This window comes from Staurois parvus, unplaced genomic scaffold (genome assembly GCF_062004578.1).
Source record: "Staurois parvus isolate SC_StPar_1 unplaced genomic scaffold, SC_StPar_1.0 ptg000282l, whole genome shotgun sequence".
In the NCBI taxonomy this organism is placed as follows: Eukaryota; Metazoa; Chordata; class Amphibia; order Anura; family Ranidae; genus Staurois; species Staurois parvus.
The window spans coordinates 11,608,331-11,619,667 of NW_028318078.1; the positions used below are offsets into that span (position 1 = coordinate 11,608,331).

The window sequence follows — 11,337 nt, forward strand, 5'->3', positions numbered from 1 at the left end:
CACAAAACATAATAATAACTGAATAATAAAACATAACAAGTACCGTATATACTCGAGTATAAGCCGAGTTTTTCAGCACATTTTTTGTGCTGAAAAATGGCCCCCTCGGCTTATACTCGAGTCAACGTCTGCAGGGGGCTGCTGTCTCTTATCTGGCTCCGGTCCCACGACGATCCGGTCCAGGAAGCGCGGCTGCTCCTTCATTCGGTTCGTCCACTGGATGTTCGCGCGGCTGCTTGGCTCCGCCTTCTCACCGGTGATTGGCCGCCAGAACTGTAGCTCAGGAAAGGCACACAGGCGGCCAATCACCAGCGAGGAGGCGGAGCTGAGCGGCCCGCGAAAATCGAGTGAAGGAGATGCAGGTAAGTGTGCCGTGCTTAGGTGCTGCTGCAACCACATATGCTGGCTGCAGCAGCACCGTACTGGAACGGGTCAGCAAGTGTCAGTGGGAGGAATTGTGCCCCATCATTGGTGTCACTGATACCAATGATGGGGCATTATTCCTCCCACTGACACCAACGATGGGGCACTTTTCCTCCCCCCCACTGACACCAACGATTGGGCACTATTCCTCCCCCCCCCACTGACACCAATGTTGGGACACTATTCCTCCCACTGACACCAATGATGGGACACTATTCCTCCCACTGACACCAAAGATGGGGCACTATTCCACTGACACCAATAATGGGGTGCTATTCCCCCCACTGATACTAATGATGGGGCACTATTCCTGCCACTGATACCAATGATGGGGCACTATTCCTCCCACTGACACCAATGATGGGGCACTATTCCTCCCACTGATACCAATGATGGGGCACTATTCCTCCCACTGACACCAATGATGGGGCACTATTCCTCCCACTGATACCAATGATGGGGCACTATTCCTCCCACTGACACCAATGATGGGGCACTATTCCTCCCACTGATACCAATGATGGGGCACTATTCCTCCCACTGACACCAATGATGGGGCACTATTCCTCCCACTGATACCAATGATGGGGCACTATTCCTCTGTTAAATCTAAATTATGATTCGGCATTTATATTGATGGCAAGCTTGCAAAATATGTGGTTTTTATGATTAGTCATAATTAATATTAATATGTGTAAGTGGTCTTTGACAAATGGTAGTATTTACTATTCTTCAATTATAGCTGAGACCAAAAGATATACAAGTTAAGCTGAAATAGTATATACCAGTTGAAAGTTGAGTAGACTATATTTAGAGATAGTTGGTTAAAAGTATTTGGTAGTTATGTCAAGGTTATTAGAAGTGACTTACTATTACATTACGTATTTTCTGTGTATATTTAGTATACGTCTCTAACACTGATACATATATAGTTTAGTGATTATACATTGATATGTTCTTAAGCTATACTATCTTTTAAATATATAGCTAAGGGTTACATCATTGGTACATCAGCATACATATGTTCCTGTCCATCAAACATCATATGTATAGCATCTTTCCCTTTTATGAATTGGCTTTGCTAAGCAGTAATACTTTCCATAGAAGGTATTATGATCACTAACTATGACGTACATTTGCCTCATAAAAGACCATCGGAACGGACAAGGGACACACACTCACGCTCACATACTCTCTCTGATACACACAAGCAACATGATTCCTGCATACACACGTCTGAGAAGCTGCAACAGGTGCATACTGAGATCACTTCCAGCTACAATTTAGTCACACCCGGCTTCTCCTTCTTTACAAAGTCTTTGGAAGGACAGCATGGAGCATGGAGCACATAGCAAAGACAGAACAGCCATGACAGATAATGGTGACTTTTTCTTTGAACTTTCGCTTGTCAGTTTTACAGTAGTTTCATCTACATGGAACTGTTCATAATACGCTTTACATTGTTTATTTGACACCATTGTGTGATAGAATAAAATCACACTTCATTTTTTATTACAATGGCTCTTTCATTCATAATCGCCTCAAGACACTAGAAGCAGTATTATATGTGTCTAAAAATCTAACATTTTGGTGAGCCAGCCACCGCCGAACGTTTTTTCTACGGTTTTTCCCATACCTTGTTAAGGGGGAAAAACGCACGATTCTGTGATTGTCAAGTTTTGGGAAAAACACGGTGAAAAGTACCTAGCAGAACAGGCGATTAAACAGACTTTGACGAGAATTCCAGTGACTGAGCCGGGTCAAACGAGAAAATCTTCTGATTACGGTGAGTAACAATTATGGAATTTATTGATGACTTAGTAAATGAAAGTAAGTTAGAATTTAAAGATGTTTCTTTATATCCTGAAGACAGTCAGCTATGGCACTATATGTATAATGAATGTTTACAGGCCAATATTCAGATAGATAAATCTAAATTTACTGTGCACAGACAACGTAAAAAGATATCTAACATCTTAAATTTAGTAAGAATATTCAACAAAATGATTTTGAATGTTGATTTATCTGTTAAAAAAGCTTGTACATTAAAACAGACAGAATGTAGCACTGTACAGCATGAAAATTTGTCTCAAGATGCTCCTAGTTGCCCAAACTGTGACATTTTCTGTACTTACGTAGAGAATCTTGAGGAACAAATTGACTTAAAGACAAATCTTTTGTTAAGACTGCAGAATGACAGTAAACAGGTTGCCATGATAAACACAGATGACAAACAGAGTGATTCAAAACCAGAGCCACGCCTGTCCGCTATCTCTGAAAGTTCGGATATTGACTCTGATGACGAAACACAAATTAAACATAAAGAATTGTTATGTAAAACTGCAAAACTTAAGTTGCAAATACATAATCAATTAATGAAAGTTTTAAAAGACATCCCTGCTTATGATCCAGATAAAGATATTTATAGCAACATGGAAATATATGAAATGCATGTAAAATGCCATCAGATTTCAGATCATGACATAAATTATTTATTTCCGATGTGGCTACCAATTAAATTTATGTCTCGCATTAAAAATTCTGTTGTTAACGATAAAGATCAGAAAAAACATAATGACGCGACAGACAGACTGCGACAATTGCTGTTATGTTCAACAGGTGAAGACGTACCTTCTGTAGAAATGCTCGACTTACTGCAGACTACTGCTGACGAAGACCCTTTTGAATTTAAAAGCAAGTTTTCCAAAGCATATAAAATTATATTTGGAGTAGAAAATGAGGAAGACTCAGCTATGATCAAAGCTTTTGTAAAGAAATTCACGTATTTAGACCCAGTAACCATTGTCATAGCCGAGGAAAAACAAAATTTGAATGATATAGTAAGTTTCATTGACAAAATTCGAAGAAAATTGAAAAATAGCAATATCACTTATGAGGTGGCTGCGCTTCAAAGTGACAAAAACAGTCAGATTACAGTTATGCCAGGAACTACAGGTCCCAGTAAGAATGACAACGACAGATGCAAGCAAGCGAGTCATAATGAGGATACCACATGCTTTCACTGTCATAAACAAGGTCATATCAGACGCCATTGTTGGAAGTTTAAATGTGAAGCACAAATAAATAATATGGAGATAAAAAGTGAAAAAGCAGCTTTTGTACAACCTGCTGTGCTGTGTAATGATAAAAATTTAACTGAATTGCCTTCTGCTTCAACAGTTAAACAAATTCATACTTTGACTAGAAACAACTGTTCTGACATCAGGGTGAGAAGGGCTGTCACTGACAGTAATGGTTTATTACCAGTTCCAAAAATAGAATCACGTCCACATTCATCCCCGATATCGTTAGAATTTGTCGCTCCAATTGTATTGGATGACAATGGAAGGCCTTTTATAGACGGATTACTAAATGGTAAAAAGATCAGATTCCTAATTGACAGCGGATCTGAGATTAATCTGACCAGAGAAAATGTACCTGTGAAACCAAATTCACCCATGTGTAAAATAAAAGGTTTTAATAATACAGGTCATTCCACTGCTAGACAGGTGCCTAATGTAACATTTGAAGTACCTGGGCTAGTGAAAACTAACATTGATATTTGGTATAGTAATGCCACCGAGAATATTCTTGGCATTGATTTTATCAATAAGCAAAAGTGGATTATTGATATTCCGACTAAAGTTATTTGGAAGAATCCATCTAGGCCCAAATCAATGTTAATGGATCCTTCTATATACAGTGATGTTGGTTTCAACTCTAAAATGTCTACAGCACAAAAATGGCCTGATATTGATGGTAATTATGCTTTACAAGAATTGGTACAACGTTTTCCAAGATTGTGGTCAAAATTTAAAAATGACATAGGAACTTTGAAAGATACAGAATTGAATATTGAGGGTAAAGATCCCATACCATTTACTCAATATGAATTACCACGAGAATCAATAGGACCACTTTCTGCCATTATTCAAGAGTTTGTACAACTTGGCATTGTAAAGAAAACACAATCAGTAGTAAATAACTGTATTTGGCCTATCAAAAATGCTGACAATTCATATTCTTTGTCAGTTGATTTCAGGACACTGAATAAACATATTACAAATAACAAAGCAGTTGTTCCTGATCATTCTAATATCAAGTTACATTTAAAGGCCGAATCCAAAGTTTTTTCTGTTTTGGAAATCGATAACAGTCATTTTTCGATCCCCATAGCTAAAAGTTGTCAATACAAGTTAGCTTTTAAGTTTCAGAAAGAGAACTATGCATTCACTCGATTAGTAGCTGGTTTAGACATCAGTGATGGTATAGTCCATGAGTCCATAGAAAAAATTCTATCACAATTTTCTAGGCCAGAATGCATTTTTCAGCATGTAAATACAATTATGCTAAGTACGCAGAATGTTAACGAACATATTACTCTTTTGTCTGAGCTATTTATGTTGTTACAGGATGCAGGTCTTAAATTAAACCCGGAAAGAGTTCAGCTGATGAAAAGTCAGGTGAAATGCTTTCACATGCAGATCAGTCAAGGAAAGAGACAATTATTGCAGGAAACAGTCAGAGCAATCACTGCCTTTCCAGTTCCTACAACACATAAAGCATTGCAACAATTTTTGAAAAACATAAATCATTGCAAAGAGTTTATACATGGTTTCGCAGAGAAAGTTAAGCCATTATATCATCTTTTGAAGAGTAAAAATAACTTAGTTGACCAATGGGGTCCAAATGAGAATAATGCTTTAAAAGTGTTGAAAAAGGATTTGCAGAATGCGCCAGCATTAGGTACTATTGAGGTTTGTTCCAATGCTCCTTTTGTTGTGAAAACTCATGTATCTGATAATGCAATTTCAGTAACTTTGTCTCAATTAAAAGAAGGTAATGAGAGACTAATTAGTTACTTCTCCAGAAGTTTATCACTATTGGAAAGAACTTTTACATCAGAGGCACAACAACTGTTGAGTTTCTTTTATGCAATCAAAGTTTCACAAAGCACAGTAAAGTCACATAGTATCATATTACAGTCTCCTGACAGTTCACTAAGAAGAATTCTTGAGGAAGATACATTCAGAGAATGTCGTGAAAGATATCCTCAGTGGATAAGAGCACTGTTAACCAAACACATTGTGATAGGTACAGCTGTATCAGACAAGTCTCTACCTCAGATTCACAGCGACACATGTATTATTGAAAAACACTCCAACACCAGAATAATGACATCAGCACAGAAAACAGTTACGCATATTTCTAATATTATAGGGATGAGAACAAAGGCATAAACCTTTGTCATCTCTGGGGTGATACAAAACCTTTCTTTGTTTAATAAAACAGGGTTTTGCGGTCATGACCTATGATGAAATATTGCGTCCTGTCATACCTAAATAACACACTACTTTTGTATTCTAGTTTAGGTAATTTCAGACAGGATTAGGACAGTATTTTGATTGATATATAGAAGTTTTCTGTAAAAGGAAATAGGAAGTAATGATACTTCACAATATGTGTTTCAAACTCATACACTGATTGTTCCATAATCTTTCATATTTGTTGAAATAGGTGCAAGAATAATGCAATGTTTGTGCCAAAGTAATGATACTGCATTTCTTTACAGAAATGACATCTAAAATCAAATATGAAGCGTAACAATCTCCTACAAGCCAACGTGAAGAAATTTGAACGTTAAAGAAGAGTTCTTCATATGGCAGAAGATTGAACAAGAGCTCAATACTTCACACTTGTGACTGATTTATCGCGTTCAACAAAAATGTTTCTACTTTACAGAACTTAAAGAAGATATTGTATAGACATTGCATGAAGAAAAGATTCATCAAGAGGAAATCTATTTATTAATGATAAAACAATTTATTATTGAAAATATTGTTATAGGTCACATATACATTTTAATGATCCTTTTATTCCGATACTTACATCCATATTGGGATAATATTATTATTATTATTTTTTATTTTTTACATATTCATATACGGAATATTTTTTGGTTAAAACTTCATAGAGTTATTCCAGTTATTAGAATATCTTTTGTTAAAAGATACAAGAAACATATTACTCTTATAGGAATAATAGAAACTTATGACACATTGTAGAATGGAAAGTATATTTCCGGAGCGTTAAATTATTATTACATCATTTAATTATTTTTATTATTATTATTATTATTATTATTATTACTATTATCATATATCATTTAAACTTAACATTATGATTAAGAATTTTTAGGAAGAGAAACTGAAAGATTAGGTATAGAGTTTTGAAGGAAAGTTATTTTTTGATTGGTCCAGTTATGAGGAATATGTACGATCATTTGGTATAAGACAGTGTGTATGGGACATGAATGAAGTGTGCATTGATTTGGTATTAATTTTAGACTAATCATAATAAGGGGGAAATGTTAAATCTAAATTATGATTCGGCATTTATATTGATGGCAAGCTTGCAAAATATGTGGTTTTTATGATTAGTCATAATTAATATTAATATGTGTAAGTGGTATTTGACAAATGGTAGTATTTACTATTCTTCAATTATAGCTGAGACCAAAAGATATACAAGTTAAGCTGAAATAGTATATACCAGTTGAAAGTTGAGTAGACTATATTTAGAGATAGTTGGTTAAAAGTATTTGGTAGTTATGTCAAGGTTATTAGAAGTGACTTACTATTACATTACGTATTTTCTGTGTATATTTAGTATACGTCTCTAACACTGATACATATATAGTTTAGTGATTATACATTGATATGTTCTTAAGCTATATTATCTTTTAAATATATAGCTAAGGGTTACATCATTGGTACATCAGCATACATATGTTCCTGTCCATCAAACATCATATGTATAGCATCTTTCCCTTTTATGAATTGGCTTTGCTAAGCAGTAATACTTTCCATAGAAGGTATTATGATCACTAACTATGACGTACATTTGCCTCATAAAAGACCATCGGAACGGACAAGGGACACACACTCACGCTCACATACTCTCTCTGATACACACAAGCAACATGATTCCTGCATACACACGTCTGAGAAGCTGCAACAGGTGCATACTGAGATCACTTCCAGCTACAATTTAGTCACATCCGGCTTCTCCTTCTTTACAAAGTCTTTGGAAGGACAGCATGGAGCATGGAGCACATGGCAAAGACAGAACAGCCATGACAGATAATGGTGACTTTTTCTTTGAACTTTCGCTTGTCAGTTTTACAGTAGTTTCATCTACATGGAACTGTTCATAATACGCTTTACATTGTTTATTTGACACCATTGTGTGATAGAATAAAATCACACTTCATTTTTTATTACAATGGCTCTTTCATTCATAATCGCCTCAAGACACTAGAAGCAGTATTATATGTGTCTAAAAATCTAACATCCTCCCACTGACACCAATGATGGGCAATATTCCTCCACTGATACCAATGATGGGGCACTATTCCTCCCACTGACACCAATGATGGGGCACTATGCCTCCCACTGACACCAATGATGAGGCACGATTCTTCCCACTGGTGTTCCCACCCTCGGCTTATACTCGAGTCAATAGTTTTTCCCAGTTTTTTGTGGTAAAATTAGGTACCTCGGCTTATATTCGGGTCGGCTTATACTTGAGTATATACGGTATATTTTAATTTCTAAATGAGAGGACTATATTTTCTGAAGAAAAATGAAATCATCATCAATTATAATTTTTTTACATATATATAGAGAACGTTGCTTGCTTAACACGTTTTAGTGAAGACTTCCAGTGGCTGCTCTGATAAAATTCACACATAATGTCCGAGATAAAATAACGCCACTGCACAGCTTGAATTAAAAACAGAAAAAGAATAACTAGATAAGACTAATTAATGTATTCTTAGGCTTATCATATGCCTTTATCTCTCAAATATTTAATTCACCAAATCCACAGAGATTACTAACCACACATAATTATCATCACCATTTGTTTTTTCTTGATCATCTGTTTAAAGCAATCCTTTGCTGAGCTGGTGTGTCTTCAAAGCCAAACCTTGTGTCACTTAAAGTAATACTAAAGATTAAATTTACCTTAATGCATTGTGTATATTAGAGTAAAAATGCCCCACTAACATAACCATAGGTTCCTGCTGTTGTCAGTCAATCACCTGTAAGAAGGGAGCAGGGGTGTGGCATTCAATTGATACACACAGTTTGGGACCCTAAGGAAGCGTGCAAACGCAGCTCTCACCTTAGCACTCAGCTTCATTCAAGGGGCACCCAAAGAAGGGGAGCAGCCACCAGTACTGATGGGGACTGTTAGAAGAGGACAAAAGTGACAACAATAAGGCACAGAGCAGGTATGTGTTACCTCATTTTTATTTAAAAAAGTTAAATGTTACTTGCAGGGAGGCTTCACACTGGCCCAGTGTGGTCCCACTGCACTTTCTAAAACCACACCAAAACTACAGGACCTAATAGAAGGCTATGGAAAAGTGCACAAAAATAGCAGGTTAGCTACACTTTTGCCAAAGTGCAGTGGGCCAGTATGAAGTTGCCCTAAAGTCTAATGTACAGGGGGGTGGACAAAAGTGGAAACACTACATAATTTGCAAGTGTGAAATTGACATGTTTTGAATTGAAGTGATGTAGCATTCTTTTGCTTTCACTGTGTGATGAGACACCTAGCTAAAAGGTGGGACACTTTCATCATTCACTGAGTGCACTACTAGTAATGCGGAGTCATTTCAGAGCTTCAAAGAGGGCAAATTGTTAGATGAAAGGTTTATTTCTAATTATGCGTCAATTGCATTCTACCTGCTTTATTGGGTTTTCTTGAATTAGGAGCATTAAGTAAATCTAACCCATTAAAAGGTGCTTAGCCTTTTAGATATACCTATCAATTTGATAAGCATAGGGTACATAATATTGCGTGCTAAAATGGACCTCTTAGTAAGTATGCATGAATTCATTTTTAACTTTCTGCAATATACAGCTATAGTCAGGGGCGGACTGACAGCTCATGGGGCCCCTGGGCAATAGGGGATCATGGGGCCCCTGTGTCCTTGCCCAAACTCAAAAAAGCCAATGAAAAAGGTACCAGGGGCATCTCATGGGGCCCCCTACTGACCCCGGGCCCTCGGGCAGTGCCCAAGTTTCCAAATGGTCAGTCCGCCCCTGGCTATAGTAGAAGGCTTTCAAAAAAACATACATTTTTTTAACGTTAGTAATTAGTTCTTGAGCTTCTTTCCAGTATCTCCCCCAAGACTCAGATGAAGGAAGGTGTCTGCTGCAGGCATCAGGAAGCATTTCCTCAGTCTCCCTTTCTGAGTTTTTACTCAGGCTTCAACAGTTCAACGTTGTAGCAAGTCAGAAGGTTACAGTAAGGGCTAATGTTGTCACATTTGTGAAAATAGCCAAGAACTGCACAGGCACCAGGATTTACATGCCTTTGGGGTTGATTTACTAAAACTGGAGAGTGCAAAATCTGGTTCAGCTACCATTCAGCTTCTAACTTTAGCTTGTTCAATTAAGCTTTGACAAAAAAAAAACAACTGGAAGCTTATTGGATTTCATTGCAGAGCTGCACCAGGTTTCTCTAATTAACCCCTATGTCATCTTATCGGGCCTGCGTTGGACACACACCAGGTGTGTTGGGTCTGTGCTATGGAGCCTTGCCCAGCACAATCCCAATGCAAAGCAAGGCAATTTGCCTGGATTACAGTCATCTCAGTTCACATCACTGTGATGAGTTGGTATGTGTTGAAAGAAAATGTATGTTGGGCAACTAAGCCTTACACATTACTTAGCATATGTGCAGCTAACATGTAAAAATATGTATAATGTTCAGTCCATCTTAATGTTAAAAAATGTGTGCATATTTATAGTTTTATTATTGTGTGATAATGTATTATAAAACCTGTTACTGTTAGTAGTTTGAGGAACCTTTGCACTTTGGGAAAGTTACTACTGCTGTTCACAAATAATAAAATTGCTGCTGTAATGATTGGTAGTCAGTGACCAAGCGATCCATTCTGGCTAGACTTTGAGAATTGAATTTTCCTTCTTGGCAAGAAAGAGGTACCTGTGGTTTGGTAATACCAATGTCATGTGCCTTACTCATTCATGTTAAATTGAAACTTACCATAAAAATGGAGAACGTGTGAATAGGCAGTGTTTTTATAGCAGAAAAGATATACTATGTCTCCTTTTCTCAATTTTTTTGACTGCATGCTCAGCTCAGAGTGCAATTTCAGCATCTGCTGGTTGCTGGAAATAAACTGTTGTGCATGTAAAGGAGTTAAGTAATCCTACCACATCCAATCAAGGTAGCCAAAGATCCAGAACCTCTAAGAAGACCAGACAAACATGTCAGTGCCAGCAAACTCCTGGATGTTGCATCACTGGAGGGGTGGCAAGTATAGTTCTGATTTAGGTGAGAACTTTCATGACAGGCATCACTTTTTTTTTTTTTAGATTTTATTAAGTTTTACTTCCATACAAAAAAAGAAGAACCATATGCTCATACAATTCACATTTATACAAATTCCATTGCTCTTAACCTTACCACCTATCCTCCCCCCCCCCCCATCTAAATACCCCGGTCCATATCCCTTTTCCTAATTTCTATTTCCTCCTGTATACTTCTACCTATATCCGTGTCCCTTCACCTCCTCACTCTGCTCCCTCATTCCACTTCTCCATTAGACCTCTCACCTTAAACTCCATACAGACCCAGATATATTTTAGATCTTTTAAAATCTGACCACTTATTCCACGCTTTCCTGAATGTTTCCATTTTATCCTCCTCCACGTGATACAACTCCTCCATCCTATATATGTTTTCAACTCTATTTATCCATTCACTTATTCTTGGAGACTCTGTGGCTTGCCAAAACTTGGGAATCAAACTCTTAGCTGCACTAAGTAAATGATAAAACACCCTATTTTCATGAAATTTCACTGAAGACTCAAAATT

At 37.1% G+C, this 11,337-nt stretch overlaps 1 long non-coding RNA gene across 1 annotated transcript; it reads left to right on the forward strand.

The window, feature by feature from the left end:
- Positions 1-1,101: 1,101 nt before the first annotated feature.
- LOC149458661 (uncharacterized) lies at positions 1,102-7,702 on the forward strand. Its single transcript, XR_016313399.1, has 2 exons — positions 1,102-2,209; positions 5,996-7,702. It is a non-coding gene; the product is annotated as an uncharacterized LOC149458661 (long non-coding RNA).
- The last annotated feature ends 3,635 nt before the right edge of the window (positions 7,703-11,337 follow it).